The sequence below is a fragment of the Anopheles funestus genome (assembly GCF_943734845.2).
Source record: "Anopheles funestus chromosome X unlocalized genomic scaffold, idAnoFuneDA-416_04 X_unloc_42, whole genome shotgun sequence".
Lineage (NCBI taxonomy): Eukaryota > Metazoa > Arthropoda > Insecta > Diptera > Culicidae > Anopheles > Anopheles funestus.
Window position 1 is genome coordinate 200,001 of NW_026045168.1, and position 15,000 is coordinate 215,000.

Below are 15,000 nucleotides of genomic sequence, written 5' to 3' on the forward strand. Positions count from 1 at the left end.
GGCCTATGTTGGCCAAAAGTACCGATAGAGTACCCACAAATAGCACCCAGTTGGCCTAAGTTGGCCAAAAGTACCGATAGAGCACCCACAAGTAGCACCCAATTGGCCTATGTTGGCCAAAAGTACCGATAGAGTACCCACAAATAGCACCGAATGGGCCTAAGTTGGCCAAAAGTACCGATAGAGTACCCACAAATAGCACCGCGTTGGCCTAAGTTGGCCAAAAGTACCGATAGAGTACCCACAAGTAGCACTGAGTTGGCCTAAGTTGGCCAAAAGTACTGATAGAGTACCCACAAATAGCACCGAATGGGCCTAACATGGCCAAAAGTACCGATAGAGTACCCACAAGTAGCACTGAGTTGGCCTAAGTTGGCCAAAAGTACTGATAGAGTACCCACAAATAGCACCGAATGGGCCTAACATGGCCAAAAGTACCGATAGAGTACCCACAAATAGCACCGAATGGGCCTAACATGGCCAAAAGTACCGATAGAGCACCCACATATAGCACCCCATTGGCCTAAGTTGGCCAAAAGTACCGATAGAGTACCCACAAAGAGCACCCAATTGGCCTAAGTTGGCCAAAAGTACCGCCAAGTAGCACCATAGAGGCCCGAGTAGAGCGAAATGTGGGCCAAATTGAACATTTGAAAATTTTTACAAGTCCAGAAAATTTTCTAAGTCCAGAAAATTTTCTAAGTCCAAAGAGTTGGACAAATTTCCTTAGGCCCAAAGGTTGCACTGAATGTTCCTAAGTTGGCCATCAGTACCCATGAAGTATCGCGAAGGTTCACCCGAAAGACACAATATGCCCTAAAGTACCCACAGAGTACCCACAAGTTGCACCCAATTGGCCTAAGTTGGCCAAAAGTACCGACAAGTAGCACCATAGAGGCCCGAGTAGAGCGAAATGTGGGCCAAAGTACCGAGTAGTTGCAACAAATGCCCAAATGGATACCAAAATGTGGTACCAAGCACCTAACTGTTGCAACAAATGCTAGCTTTCTGAGCAAAAGCTGTGGACCAATTTCGTAGAAGAACCGCCTAGGCGAAAAGGCAAAAATCGCCGAAGCTGGCCCGCTCGCAGAGCTCGCGGGCCAGGAGATACTCATAGGGCGATTTACTAGAGTGGGGAACTTGAGAATTTTTGTGTCCGAGACTTTGGGCAACTTCGCGGCCGCCCCCTTAAAGTAAAAGATTTTCTCTGGGTGCCTAAAATTCGCAATTCCCGCAAAGTCGGGAAGACGTTAAAGTTTTTGCCCAAAAAATGGCCATCGATTTAAGGTGATTTTCCAATAAGAAAATGCTTCCTATTTTGAATTTTTTCGAATATTTCCTAAACTAAGCGTCGGAGCACATGGCCGTGGAGGAACTTTTGGTAGCTTTTGGCAAGGGCTATCGGATGAAATAATGCGAAAGGCCATCGGAGCGATATTGGATTAATGCGGGCCCATAAACGTACCTAAGAAGTGAAAATTGGTACCTTGCACGCAGGATGCAAGAAATGCTTGAGTGTTAACCAACATCGGTACCAAGTACCTAGGTTATATCGAGTGCGTAGATGGAAGTCGGTACCGAAGGGAAACCTTCCTAGGCTAGGTGCACGCAAGTGAGTATGGATCGATCAGTAGAAAGATGGGAAGCCCAAGGAAACCTTCCTAGGCTAGGTGCACGCAAGTGAGTATGGATCGATCAGTAGAAAGATGGGAAGCCATAGGAAACCTTCCTAGGCTAGGTGCACGCAAGTGAGTATGGATCGATCAGTAGAAAGATGGGAAGCCATAGGAAACCTTCCTAGGCTAGGTGCACGCAAGTGAGTATGGATCGATCAGTAGAAAGATGGGAAGCCATAGGAAACCTTCCTAGGCTAGGTGCACGCAAGTGAGTATGGATCGATCAGTAGAAAGATGGGAAGCCCAAGGAAACCTTCCTAGGCTAGGTGCACGCAAGTGAGTATGGATCGATCAGTAGAAAGATGGGAAGCCCAAGGAAACCTTCCTAGGCTAGGTGCACGCAAGTGAGTATGGATCGATCAGTAGAAAGATGGGAAGCCCAAGGAAACCTTCCTAGGCTAGGTGCACGCAAGTGAGTATGGATCGATCAGTAGAAAGATGGGAAGCCCAAGGAAACCTTCCTAGGCTAGGTGCACGCAAGTGAGTATGGATCGATCAGTAGAAAGATGGGAAGCCATAGGAAACCTTCCTAGGCTAGGTGCACGCAAGTGAGTATGGATCGATCAGTAGAAAGATGGGAAGCCCAAGGAAACCTTCCTAGGCTAGGTGCACGCAAGTGAGTATGGATCGATCAGTAGAAAGATGGGAAGCCATAGGAAACCTTCCTAGGCTAGGTGCACGCAAGTGAGTATGGATCGATCAGTAGAAAGATGGGAAGCCATAGGAAACCTTCCTAGGCTAGGTGCACGCAAGTGAGTATGGATCGATCAGTAGAAAGATGGGAAGCCATAGGAAACCTTCCTAGGCTAGGTGCACGCAAGTGAGTATGGATCGATCAGTAGAAAGATGGGAAGCCATAGGAAACCTTCCTAGGCTAGGTGCACGCAAGTGAGTATGGATCGATCAGTAGAAAGATGGGAAGCCCAAGGAAACCTTCCTAGGCTAGGTGCACGCAAGTGAGTATGGATCGATCAGTAGAAAGATGGGAAGCCCAAGGAAACCTTCCTAGGCTAGGTGCACGCAAGTGAGTATGGATCGATCAGTAGAAAGATGGGAAGCCATAGGAAACCTTCCTAGGCTAGGTGCACGCAAGTGAGTATGGATCGATCAGTAGAAAGATGGGAAGCCATAGGAAACCTTCCTAGGCTAGGTGCACGCAAGTGAGTATGGATCGATCAGTAGAAAGATGGGAAGCCCAAGGAAACCTTCCTAGGCTAGGTGCACGCAAGTGAGTATGGATCGATCAGTAGAAAGATGGGAAGCCATAGGAAACCTTCCTAGGCTAGGTGCACGCAAGTGAGTATGGATCGATCAGTAGAAAGATGGGAAGCCCAAGGAAACCTTCCTAGGCTAGGTGCACGCAAGTGAGTATGGATCGATCAGTAGAAAGTGGGAAGCCCATTACCAAATGCCCTAGTGAAGACCGTAAACGAATATCATGAACCGATAAGGAGCACCAAATGCCCTAGTGAAGACCGTAAACGAATATCATGAACCGATAAGGAGCACCAAATGCCCTAGTGAAGACCGTAAACGAATATCATGAACCGATAAGGAGCACCAAATGCCCTAGTGAAGACCGTAAACGAATATCATGAACCGAGAAGTAGCAACGAATGCCTGAAAAAGTACCAAGTCCACGGTATAGAGTAACGAGAGTTAACCGCCGTGATGTATGCAATGAGGGCAGCCATTGCATGGGTTCTGGACTTGGTTCGCGAATAACTTTTTTGCTAGACATCGGACAAAGTTGACGTGGAAGAACGAAATGTAGCATTTGGTGCCACCTATCCAAAACTTTTTCAAGATTGAAGATCCGATCGATACAGCCTGAGTTATAGGCAAAAGTTGGTGCAAAATTGAGCATTTTTAATGGTGAAAAATCGGTACTCCTCGAATAGCTCCTGTTGGAAGCATCGGACCACATGGTCGTGGAGGAACATATTGTAGCGCGCGGTGTCAAGTATCGACACCCAAAACCGCATGTCCGATGGACGGAAAATGACCAAGTTATAGTGAAAACTTGGTTGCACCAAATTCCCGAAGAAGTGCAACGAGAAGGTGAATGCGATGGTTGTTCGTCGAATAGCTCCGGCCACAGACATGGTAGCGATTAGTGGTGCATGGAAGAAATCTAGCCACAAGTGCCATCTACCCATGGCCAGAAGAAAGTGTGGCCATATCTTGGATACCGGCGGAGCTATGGGGCAAATATGGGCCAAAAATGGTGAAGTTGGACCAAAAATCCGACCAAGTGCGCGAGGCGCTTTCGTGAATAGCTCCGGCCACAGACATGGTAGCGATTAGTGGTGCATGGAAGAAATCTAGCCACAAGTGCCATCTACCCATGGCCAGAAGAAAGTGTGGCCATATCTTGGATACCGGCGGAGCTATGGGGCAAATATGGGCCAAAAAATGGTGCAAGTTGGACCAAAAATCTGAAAAAGTACCTAGGTAAATGCGATGGTTGTTCGTCGAATAGCTCCGGCCACAGACATGGTAGCGATTAGTGGTGCATGGAAGAAATCTAGCCACAAGTGCCATCTACCCATGGCCAGAAGAAAGTGTGGCCATATCTTGGATACCGGCGGAGCTATGGGGCAAATATGGGCCAAAAATGGTGAAGTTGGACCAAAAATCCGACCAAGTGCGCGAGGCGCTTTCGTGAATAGCTCCGGCCACAGACATGGTAGCGATTAGTGGTGCATGGAAGAAATCTAGCCACAAGTGCCATCTAGCCATGGCCAGAAGAAAGTGTGGCCATATCTTGGATACCGGCGGAGCTATGGGGCAAATATGGGCCAAAAATGGTGCAAGTTGGACCAAAAATCCGAAAAAGTACCTAGGTAAATGCGATGGTTGTTCGTCGAATAGCTCCGGCCACAGACATGGTAGCGATTAGTGGTGCATGGAAGAAATCTAGCCACAAGTGCCATCTACCCATGGCCAGAAGAAAGTGTGGCCATATCTTGGATACCGGCGGAGCTATGGGGCAAATATGGGCCAAAAATGGTGCAAGTTGGACCAACAATCCGACCAAGTGCGCGAGGCGCTTTCGTGAATAGCTCCGGCCACAGACATGGTAGCGATTAGTGGTGCATGGAAGAAATCTAGCCACAAGTGCCATCTAGCCATGGCCAGAAGAAAGTGTGGCCATATCTTGGATACCGGCGGAGCTATGGTGCAAATATGGGCCAAAAATGGTGAAGTTGGACCAAAAATCCGACCAAGTGCGCGAGGCGCTTTCGTGAATAGCTCCGGCCACAGACATGGTAGCGATTAGTGGTGCATGGAAGAAATCTAGCCACAAGTGCCATCTACCCATGGCCAGAAGAAAGTGTGGCCATATCTTGGATACCGGCGGAGCTATGGGGCAAATATGGGCCAAAAATGGTGCAAGTTGGACCAAAAATCCGAAAAAGTACCTAGGTAAATGTGATGGTTGTTCGTCGAATAGCTCCGGCCACAGACATGGTAGCGATTAGTGGTGCATGGAAGAAATCTAGCCACAAGTGCCATCTACCCATGGCCAGAAGAAAGTGTGGCCATATCTTGGATACCGGCGGAGCTATGGGGCAAATATGGGCCAAAAATGGTGCAAGTTGGACCAAAAATCCGAAAAAGTACCTAGGTAAATGCGATGGTTGTTCGTCGAATAGCTCCGGCCAGAGACATGGTAGCGATTAGTGGTGCATGGAAGAAATCTAGCCACAAGTGCCATCTACCCATGGCCAGAAGAAAGTGTGGCCATATCTTGGATACCGGCGGAGCTATGGGGCAAATATGGGCCAAAAATGGTGCAAGTTGGACCAAAAATCCGAAAAAGTACCTAGGTAAATGCGATGGTTGTTCGTCGAATAGCTCCGGCCACAGACATGGTAGCGATTAGTGGTGCATGGAAGAAATCTAGCCACAAGTGCCATCTACCCATGGCCAGAAGAAAGTGTGGCCATATCTTGGATACCGGCGGAGCTATGGTGCAAATATGGGCCAAAAATGGTGAAGTTGGACCAAAAATCCGACCAAGTGCGCGAGGCGCTTTCGTGAATAGCTCCGGCCACAGACATGGTAGCGATTAGTGGTGCATGGAAGAAATCTAGCCACAAGTGCCATCTACCCATGGCCAGAAGAAAGTGTGGCGCTATCTTGGATACCGGCGGAGCTATGGGGCAAATATGGGCCAAAAATGGTGCCAGGTGGACCAAAAATCCGACCAAGTGCGCAAGGCGCTTTCGTGAATAGCTCCGGCCACAGACATGGTAGCGATTAGTGGTGCATGGAAGAAATCTAGCCACAAGTGCCATCTACCCATGGCCAGAAGAAAGTGTGGCCATATCTTGGATACCGGCGGAGCTATGGGGCAAATATGGGCCAAAAATGGGTAAAATTGTACGGTCCAAAGCCAAGGGTAAATTTTTTTATTCCTCTAATAACTTCTAGCACAGACATTGAATCGGTTGGTGATGTATGGATGAAATGTAGCAAACAGTTGGAACTACCCATAAAATCTTAAAGATTGACGATCCAATGTATAGAACCGGAGTAATGTGCGATACTTGGTGAAAAATCGAGTGAAAAATTAGCTATAAACTGTTTTTGGCCCATAACTCGAATACTAGACATCGGAAGGGGGGGTCGTAGAACGATTTTTTGTTGCCCTATCGATTCCCTATCGAACGAGCAAAAGTTGTTTTTTTGACCAAAAAGGACCCCTACTCTAGTAAAATTGGCCTGATTTTACTAGTCCCCGGTACCCGTACAGGCAAAATGAGCAAAATGCTCAAGTATGAATGGTTTTTGGCCCATAACTCGAATACTAGACGTCGCAGGGGGGTGTCGTGGAACAATTTTTGGTAGCCCTTGAAATTATCTATCGAATGACATATACTTGATTTTTGGCCAAAAAGTTCCCTAGACTAGTAAAAATCGCATCATTTTACTAGAGTCGGGTACCCTGGACGAAAAACCGCTATAATTGCGGTTTTTGGCTAATAACTCGAATACTAGACGTCGCAGGGGGGTGTCGTGGAACAATTTTTGGTAGCCCTTGAAATTATCTATCGAATGACATATACTTGATTTTTGGCCAAAAAGTTCCCTAGACTAGTAAAAATCGCATCATTTTACTAGAGTCGGGTACCCTGGACGAAAAACCGCTATAATTGCGGTTTTTGGCTAATAACTCGAATACTAGACGTCGCAGGGGGGTGTCGTGGAACAATTTTTTGTAGCCCTTGAAATTACCTTTCGAATGATATATAGTGGTTTTTTGGTCAAACAGTGACCCCGAGACTAGTAACCCTCCATACACAAAACCGCCTAAAAAGTTTTGGTTTTGCAAAATTTTGAAAAGTGCGTCAAAAAAATTTTTTCAAAAAGTACCAAATCGTGATCAGAACTCACTATAGACCATAAAAAGTGAAATCCGATGGTCATTTGCAACACTTGGTCAATCGAGAAAAATTTCACTTTTTTACTAGAGTCGGGTACCCTGAACGAAAAATCGCTCAAGTGATGGTTTTTGGCCAATAACTCGAATACTAGACGTCGGAGGGGGGTGCCGTAGAACAATTTTTTGTAGCCCTTGAAATTACCTTTCGAATGATATATAGTGGTTTTTTGGTCAAACAGTGACCCCGAGACTAGTAACCCTCCATACACAAAACCGCCTACAAAAACTTTGTTTTGAAAAATTTTGAAAAGTTCAAAAAAATTTTTTTTTCAAAAACTACTAAAACGTGATAAGAACTTACTATAGACCATGAAAAGTGATATCCGATGATAATTTGCAAAAGTTGGTAACTAGTAAAAAATTTCACTTTTTTACTAGAGTCGGTGCAACGAGAAAAAAAAAGTCCGTGATGGAGAAAAATGGCACGTTTTCCACGCCTGTACGCTTTCGTTTTCTATATAGGGGGTAGGTGAGCCAGAAGCATGAATTTGACTGAGTACGTATCTTTATGAATTGGGCCCTTCTAAATCGATTGAGACTACCCCCAGGACGATCGGACGACTGCTTCTGGCTCAAAATGTGGTTTTTAGATTTTGATCGTCAATTATGAGAGAAAAAATCGATTAGAAGTAAAGATACGAAATGCTTGGTCTAAGTTGGGAAACGACTTCGGATATTTGTTGGACGTTGTCGTAGAAGGTCCGAGGACCAAGGAAAAGTGATTTCCAAGTGGATTTATGCACTATTAGTCGATGGTAAGATGTGAAATTAGTAGAACTTACCATACAGTTTGCGAAGTTGAAGCAATCGGTTGGTGAATATGGTACTGTCTGTCCAATTTGGTGGTTCGGAATGAGTGAAACGATGTTGATGATGGATAGACGTTCCGATTGCCCCCGATCGGGGAACATATAGTGGTCTTTAAGGTCCAAGTACCTATGTTTTGGTAAGCAGAACTGAGAGTTAAAGGATGAAAGTCGGCCATTCCTAATATCATCCTATCGGTGGTTCGCGAGTTGTTTGAGGACCGGAGCAGCTCGCGATGAAACGGTCCTAGGGTATTGGTTATCCATCCAAGGAAGAGTAAATGCGATCCTAGATGTGTGTCGTTGGCCGTTCTACCGGTATCGCCTATCGATGAGATATCGACGGGCATGCCTTACTCGAAAGTTGAATTCTAGGATCGATGGTCAAACAGACCTATGAGCGATAAACCAAACTGAACACGTATTGATGTCGGCTTTTCCTATCATTTGATGCCGCAGGTTGTTTAGGGACCGGAGCAACTTGCGGCCGAGACGGTCCCCGGGGGTTTCTTTCTCCAAGGAGTGGAAACTATTAAGCAAGAGTTGTAGCAAGATACGATCCTCTGATGTGTCGTTGGCCGTTCATGCGGTATCGCCTGTCGATGAGATATCGATGGGCATGCCTTACTCTACCGACCTTCTAATTGAGAGTATTAATCAGGGATCGATGGTCAAACAAGACCAATGAGCGATAAACCAAACTGAACACGTATTGATGTCGGCTTTTCCTATCATTTGATGCCGCAGGTTGTTTAGGGACCGGAGCAGCTTGCGGCCGAGACGGTCCCCGGGGGTTTCTTTCTCCAAGGAGAAGAAACGATTAAGCAAAAGTTGTAGCAAGATACGATCCTCTGATGTGTCGTTGGCCGTTCAAGCGGTATCGCCTGTCGATGAGATATCGATGGGCATGCCTTACTCTCCCGACTGGATTACTGAGAGTTTAATCAGGGATCGATGGTCAAACAGACCAATGAGCGATAAACCAAACTGAACACGTATTGATGTCGGCATTTCCTATCATTTGTCGCAGGTTGTTTGGGGACCGGAGCAGCTTGCGACCGAGACGGTCCCCGGGGGTTTCTTTCTCTAAGGAGTGGAAACGATTAAGCAAAAGTCGTAGCAATAATCGATCACCTGATGTGTCGTTGGCCGTTCTTGCGGTATCGCCTGTCGATGAGATATCGATGGGCATGCCTTACTCTCCTGACTGTTTAATTGAGAGTTATAATCAGGGATCGATGGTCAAAAAGACCTATGAGCGATAAACCAAACTGAACACGTATTGATGTCGGCATTTCCTATCATTTGTCGCAGGTTGTTTGGGGACCGGAGCAGCTTGCGACCGAGACGGTCCCTTCCCGAAAGATGGTGAACCGAGTCGTCTGGCGTAAAAACCGGACGACTCGAAAGGGCTTGACCCTTTCAAGTGAGCGATAATCACATTCTACGCTCAGTTCGACAGCTACAAGGCAATCACTCGCTATGTTCAGAGCTAATACATGCAACATGCCGGCATTGTTTCCACCGACGCATGGATTCAAGACTGGTGCACTTATTAGTTAAACCGTTCGCCTCCGGGTGTTTCGAGTTCAAGTCTGGATGAGGATTGATCTTGCTGGTAATAGCTTGAGCCCCTGAATAAGGGGTCGAAGCGTACATCTTGAGACCATGTACAACATATTACCAAATCGGCACCATGGGTTCGGGTGCAAGTGATGTAACCGTGAAAGATGTTGAGCAGCCCAACATCGGTTTACACACGCATAATAGGAAGGCAGCGCTGTCGACTGGTCAGTCGTGTAAGAAGTGTGCATTATCGATCACAAATATATTGGTGATCTGTAGGTTGCGCATACACCATGCCCGGTGTAAAGTGCCGTGGTCCCCCCCGGGGGGCTGCATCAAACCGTTCGCCACGCGAACTACCCAATGGAACGAACTCGATGCATTTAATAAGAAGAAGAGATGATAATGAAACACGGTCGATTAAAGAGTTGAAAACGTTGAAATACCTATAAGCAAGTCTTAAGTTGGTGGTGACCGTTACGCCCCAACAAATTGGTGCCTTACCCTACACCAAAGAGCCATTCAACATGGTTCAAGTGAGCGATAATCACGCTCTACGCTCAGTATGACAGCTGCAAGGCAATCACTCGCTAAGTTCAGAGCTAATACATGCAACACGCCGGCATTGTTTCCACCGACGCATGGATTCAAGACTGGTGCACTTATTAGTTAAACCGTTCGCCTGCGGGTGTTTCGAGTTCAAGTCTGGATGAGGATTGTTCTTGCTGGTAATAGCTTGAGCCCCTGAATAAGGGGCCGAAGCGTACATCTTGAGAGTAAATGTACAACATATTACCAAATCGGCACCGTGGGTTCTGGTGCAAGTGATGTAACCATGAAAGATGTTGAGCAGCCCAACATCGGTTTACACACGCATAAGGGGTTTATTGTTATCTGTAGGTTGCGCATACACCATACCCGGTGTAAAGTGCCGTGGTCCCCCAGGGGGCTGCATCAAAACGTTCGCCATGCGAACTACCCAATGGAACGAACTCGATGTATTGAAAGAGATGAACAATTAATAGCGAGAATAGGGGCCCGGAAGCAATTCCGCGGCCCTACGGTCGATTCAAGAGTTGAAACGTTGTACAATCGTGGATAGCACCTAGTGCTAATATGGTGAGAGATAATGTGTGAGGAAATTTAGTTTCCTAAAGTTTAGTTAGTGGTTTCCGTTGTGCCCTAACAAACTTAAAGTTGGTGGTGACCGTTACACCCCAACAAATTGGTGCCTTACCCAACACCAAAGAGCCATTCCATATGGTTCTAGAGAGAGAGAGAGTTGTGTGGAAATTTATTTCCCACTAAGCGAGTGTGTGTCTGTAGTGGAACGAATTCTGGTTGATCCTACCAGTAATATACGCTTGTCTCAAAGGTTAAGCCATGCATGTCTAAGTACAAACATAAATGAATGTGAAACCGCATAAGGCTCAGTATAACAGCTATAATTCACAAGATCATCCTACCACTAGTTACTTGGATAACTGTGGAAAATCCAGAGCTAATACATGCAACATGCCGGGACTGTTGCCCTCGCGGGTAGCTGAACTGGTGCACTTATTAGTTAAACCAATCGCCTCCGGGCGGCTTGAGTTGAAGTCTGGATAAGGACGCAGATCGTATGGTCGCTTGTCGACTGACGACAGATCTTTCAAATGTCTGCCCTATCAACTATTGATGGTAGTGTAGAGGACTACCATGGTTGCGACGGGTAACGGGGAATCAGGGTTCGATTCCGGAGAGGGAGCCTGAGAAATGGCTACCACATCCAAGGAAGGCAGCAGGCGCGTAAATTACCCAATCCCAGTACGGGGAGGTAGTGACGAGAAATAACAATATGGACCTCTCTAACGATGGTCCATAATTGGAATGAGTTGAGTATAAATCCTTCAACAAGGATCAAGTGGAGGGCAAGTCTGGTGCCAGCAGCCGCGGTAATTCCAGCTCCACTAGCGTATATTAAAGTTGTTGCGGTTAAAACGTTCGAAGTTGATTGCCCGTCCAGACACGTGACCGCCACGGGCGCCCGGTTACACGCCGGGGCCGTTCGTGCGCGCGCTCACGGCTGCGACTCACAATGGTGTACTTGGGCGTTACTCTGTGAACGAGTACCGTGCTACCGGTTAACTCCGGCACGGGCTCCTCATGGTGCTCAAGATACTCACATTTACCTTGAACAAATTAGAGTGCTCAAAGCAGGCTAAGACAAAGCGTCCGGCCCCCCCGTGGGGTTGGCGTTGGCCGAGAATAATCTTGCATGGAATAATGGAATATGACCTCGGTTTATACGATTTCGTTGGTTTGTCAGAAACCTAGAGGTAATGATTAACAGAAGTAGTTGGGGGCATTGGTATTACGGCGCGAGAGGTGAAATTCGTAGACCGTCGTAGGACCAACTGAAGCGAAAGCGTTTGCCATGGATGCTTTCTTTAATCAAGAACGAAAGTTAGAGGATCGAAGGCGATTAGATACCGCCCTAGTTCTAACCGTAAACGATGCCAATTAGCAATTGGGAGACGCTACCCCTATTCGGTGCTCTCAGTCGCTTCCGGGAAACCAAAATCGGGTTCCGGGGGAAGTATGGTTGCAAAGTTGAAACTTAAAGGAATTGACGGAAGGGCACCACAAGAAGTGGAGCTTGCGGCTTAATTTGACTCAACACGGGAAAATTTACCAGGTCCAAACTTATCGAGGTAAGACAGATTGATAGCTCTTTCTCAAATTTAAGGGTAGTGGTGCATGGCCGTTCTTAGTTCGTGGAATGATTTGTCTGGTTAATTCCGATAACGAACGTGACTCAAACATGCTAACTAGAACGCTGTCAGCAGTGCGCCTCCGGGCGCACCTGACGTTACAGCCGGGCGGCGCCTTCACGGGCGGTCGTCGGCTACGTTTGCCCTGCTTAGCGGGACAACTTGTGTTTAGCAAGCTGAGAATGAGCGATAACAGGTCCGTGATGCCCTTAGATGTTCTGGGCTGCACGCGTGCTACAATGTGGGTCGCAGCGTGTTCTCGCCAATAGGCGCCCCCATTCCGAGAGGAACGGGAAATCACTAAAATGCCCATCTAGTCGGGATTGGGGACTGCAACGGTCCCCATGAACCTGGAATTTCTAGTAAGCACTAGTCATTAGCTAGTGCTGATTACGTCCCTGCCCTTTGTACACACCGCCCGTCGCTACTACCGATGGATTATTTAGTGAGGTTTCTGGAGGCTTACCTTCCGCGGTTCCTTCGTGAGCTGCAGCTGGCATGGCTGAAGTTGACCGAACTTGATGATTTAGAGGAAGTAAAAGTCGTAACAAGGTTTCCGTAGGTGAACCTGCGGAAGGATCATTACTGATGATCGTCCGCGAGTGACCAACCATGGGCTGCCTTCGGTGTAGCTCGGTCGCTCGCTTGCTATGTGTCAGAATTTGTTGAAAGCCAACTCGTTCGTTGTACACTTTGATGGGTGACCATCACTGTGTCCCCGTGCCGAGCTAGATCTCCCCTAGCCGTAAGGCACTTGAACGCCCCTTCGACGACGAGTTGCATGTGTGTGGTATGTGTCAGAATCTGGTGAAGCTTTCTGCATGTGATGTGCCTTGTGTGGATCCGTGGCCATTGCATTGTGTCTGGTGCTTAGATACCCAGACACTTAGAACGCTTGCGCGGAAAGCAAACTCGATCGTTGTACACTTTGATGGGTGACCATCACTGTGTCTCCGTGCCGTGCTAGATCCCCCCTAGCCGTAAGGCACTTTGAACGCCCCTTCGACGACGAGTTACAAGAGTGTGGTATGTGTCAGAATCTGGTGAAGCTTTCTGCATGTGATGTGCCTTGTGTGGATCCGTGGCCATTGCATTGTGTCTGGTGTGTAGGTACCCAGACACTTAGAACGCTTGCGCGGAAAGCAAACTCGATCGTTGTACACTTTGATGGGCAACCATCACTGTGTCTCCGTGCCGTGCTAGATCTCCCCTAGCCGTAAGGCACTTTGAACGCCCCTTCGACGACGAGTTACAAGAGTGTGGTATGTGTCATAATCTGGTGAAGCTTTCTGCATGTGATGTGCCTTGTGTGGATCCATGGCCATTGCATTGTGTCTGGTGTGTAGGTACCCAGACACTTAAGCAAACTCGATCGTTGTACACTTTGATGGGCGAGCATCACTGTGTCTCCGTGCCGTGTAAGAGCTCCCCTGGCCATCAGGCACTTGAAAGGTCCTTGGACGACGAGTTACAATAGTGGTGTGTTAGATACGTCAGATTACGGTGTCTACTACTGTGCAATACGTATCCGGCTACGGCACGGAACGAACGGGAACTGTGGTGCAGACAAACAAGAGTTAAGCCTATTAGTCATTAACTCTAAGGACGGGGCCATGGGGCGGTACACAAAGGATACGGATGAGCGAGTATGCAGGCCCAATACTCAATAGCTCGATCCGATCCAAGCACATGAGTTGACTGCGGCGTCAGGTTAACCAATGTGCTAGATTCTATTTGGCCAGTAGAATCTTGTGTCTTATGCGATTTGATACCAAGACACCAGAACGAAAGTTAGTTGAAGAGTTATTAAACTCTTATGAAGTATGGTTGTGCAATCACAACTTATGACTTTAACCTATAAAGTGGATATGGACTTGCAATTATAACATGGAATCTCTACACACCCCATGAGCTCGATCCAATCCACGCACACGAGTTGCCTGAGTAGCGACAGGTATACCGATGTGCAATACGTATCCGGCCACGGCACGGAACGAACGGGAACTGTGGTGCAGACATACAAAGAGTTAAGCCTACTAGTCATTAACTCTAAGGACGGGGCCATGGGGCGGTACGCAAAGGATACGGATGAGCGAGTATGCAGGCCCAATACTCAATAGCTCGATCCGATCCAAGCACATGAGTTGACTGCGGCGCCAGGTTAACCAATGTGCTAGATTCTATTTGGCCAGTAGAATCTTGTGTCTTACGCGATTTGATACCAAGACACCAGAACGAAAGTTAGTTGAAGAGTGATTAAACTCTTATGAAGAATGGTTGTGCAATCACAACTTATGACTTTAACCTATAAAGTGGATATGGACTATCAATTATAACATGGGGCACACACCATGTTCTCGATCCAATCCACGCACACGAGTTGCCTGAGTAGCGACAGGTATACCGATGTGCAATACGTATCCGGCCATAGGCACGGAACGAACAGGAACTGTGGTGCAGACATACAAGGGCCATGGGGCGGTACGCAAAGGATACGGATGAGCGAGTATGCAGGCCCAATACTCAATAGCTCGATCCGATCCAAGCACATGAGTTGACTGCGGCGCCAGGTTAACCGATGTGCTAAGAGAGTTGTTCCTGGGCCTTCAAAGTGACTTCAAAACTATCTTAGCGAATGGTGGCCATGGGCGTAGACATGAGCCACAAGTCACAAGGCCTGGGACTATTGGGTAATAAAGACAACTTAGTCAGAAAGTTAGTCTTTGGACGTACCACCGGGATTGTGT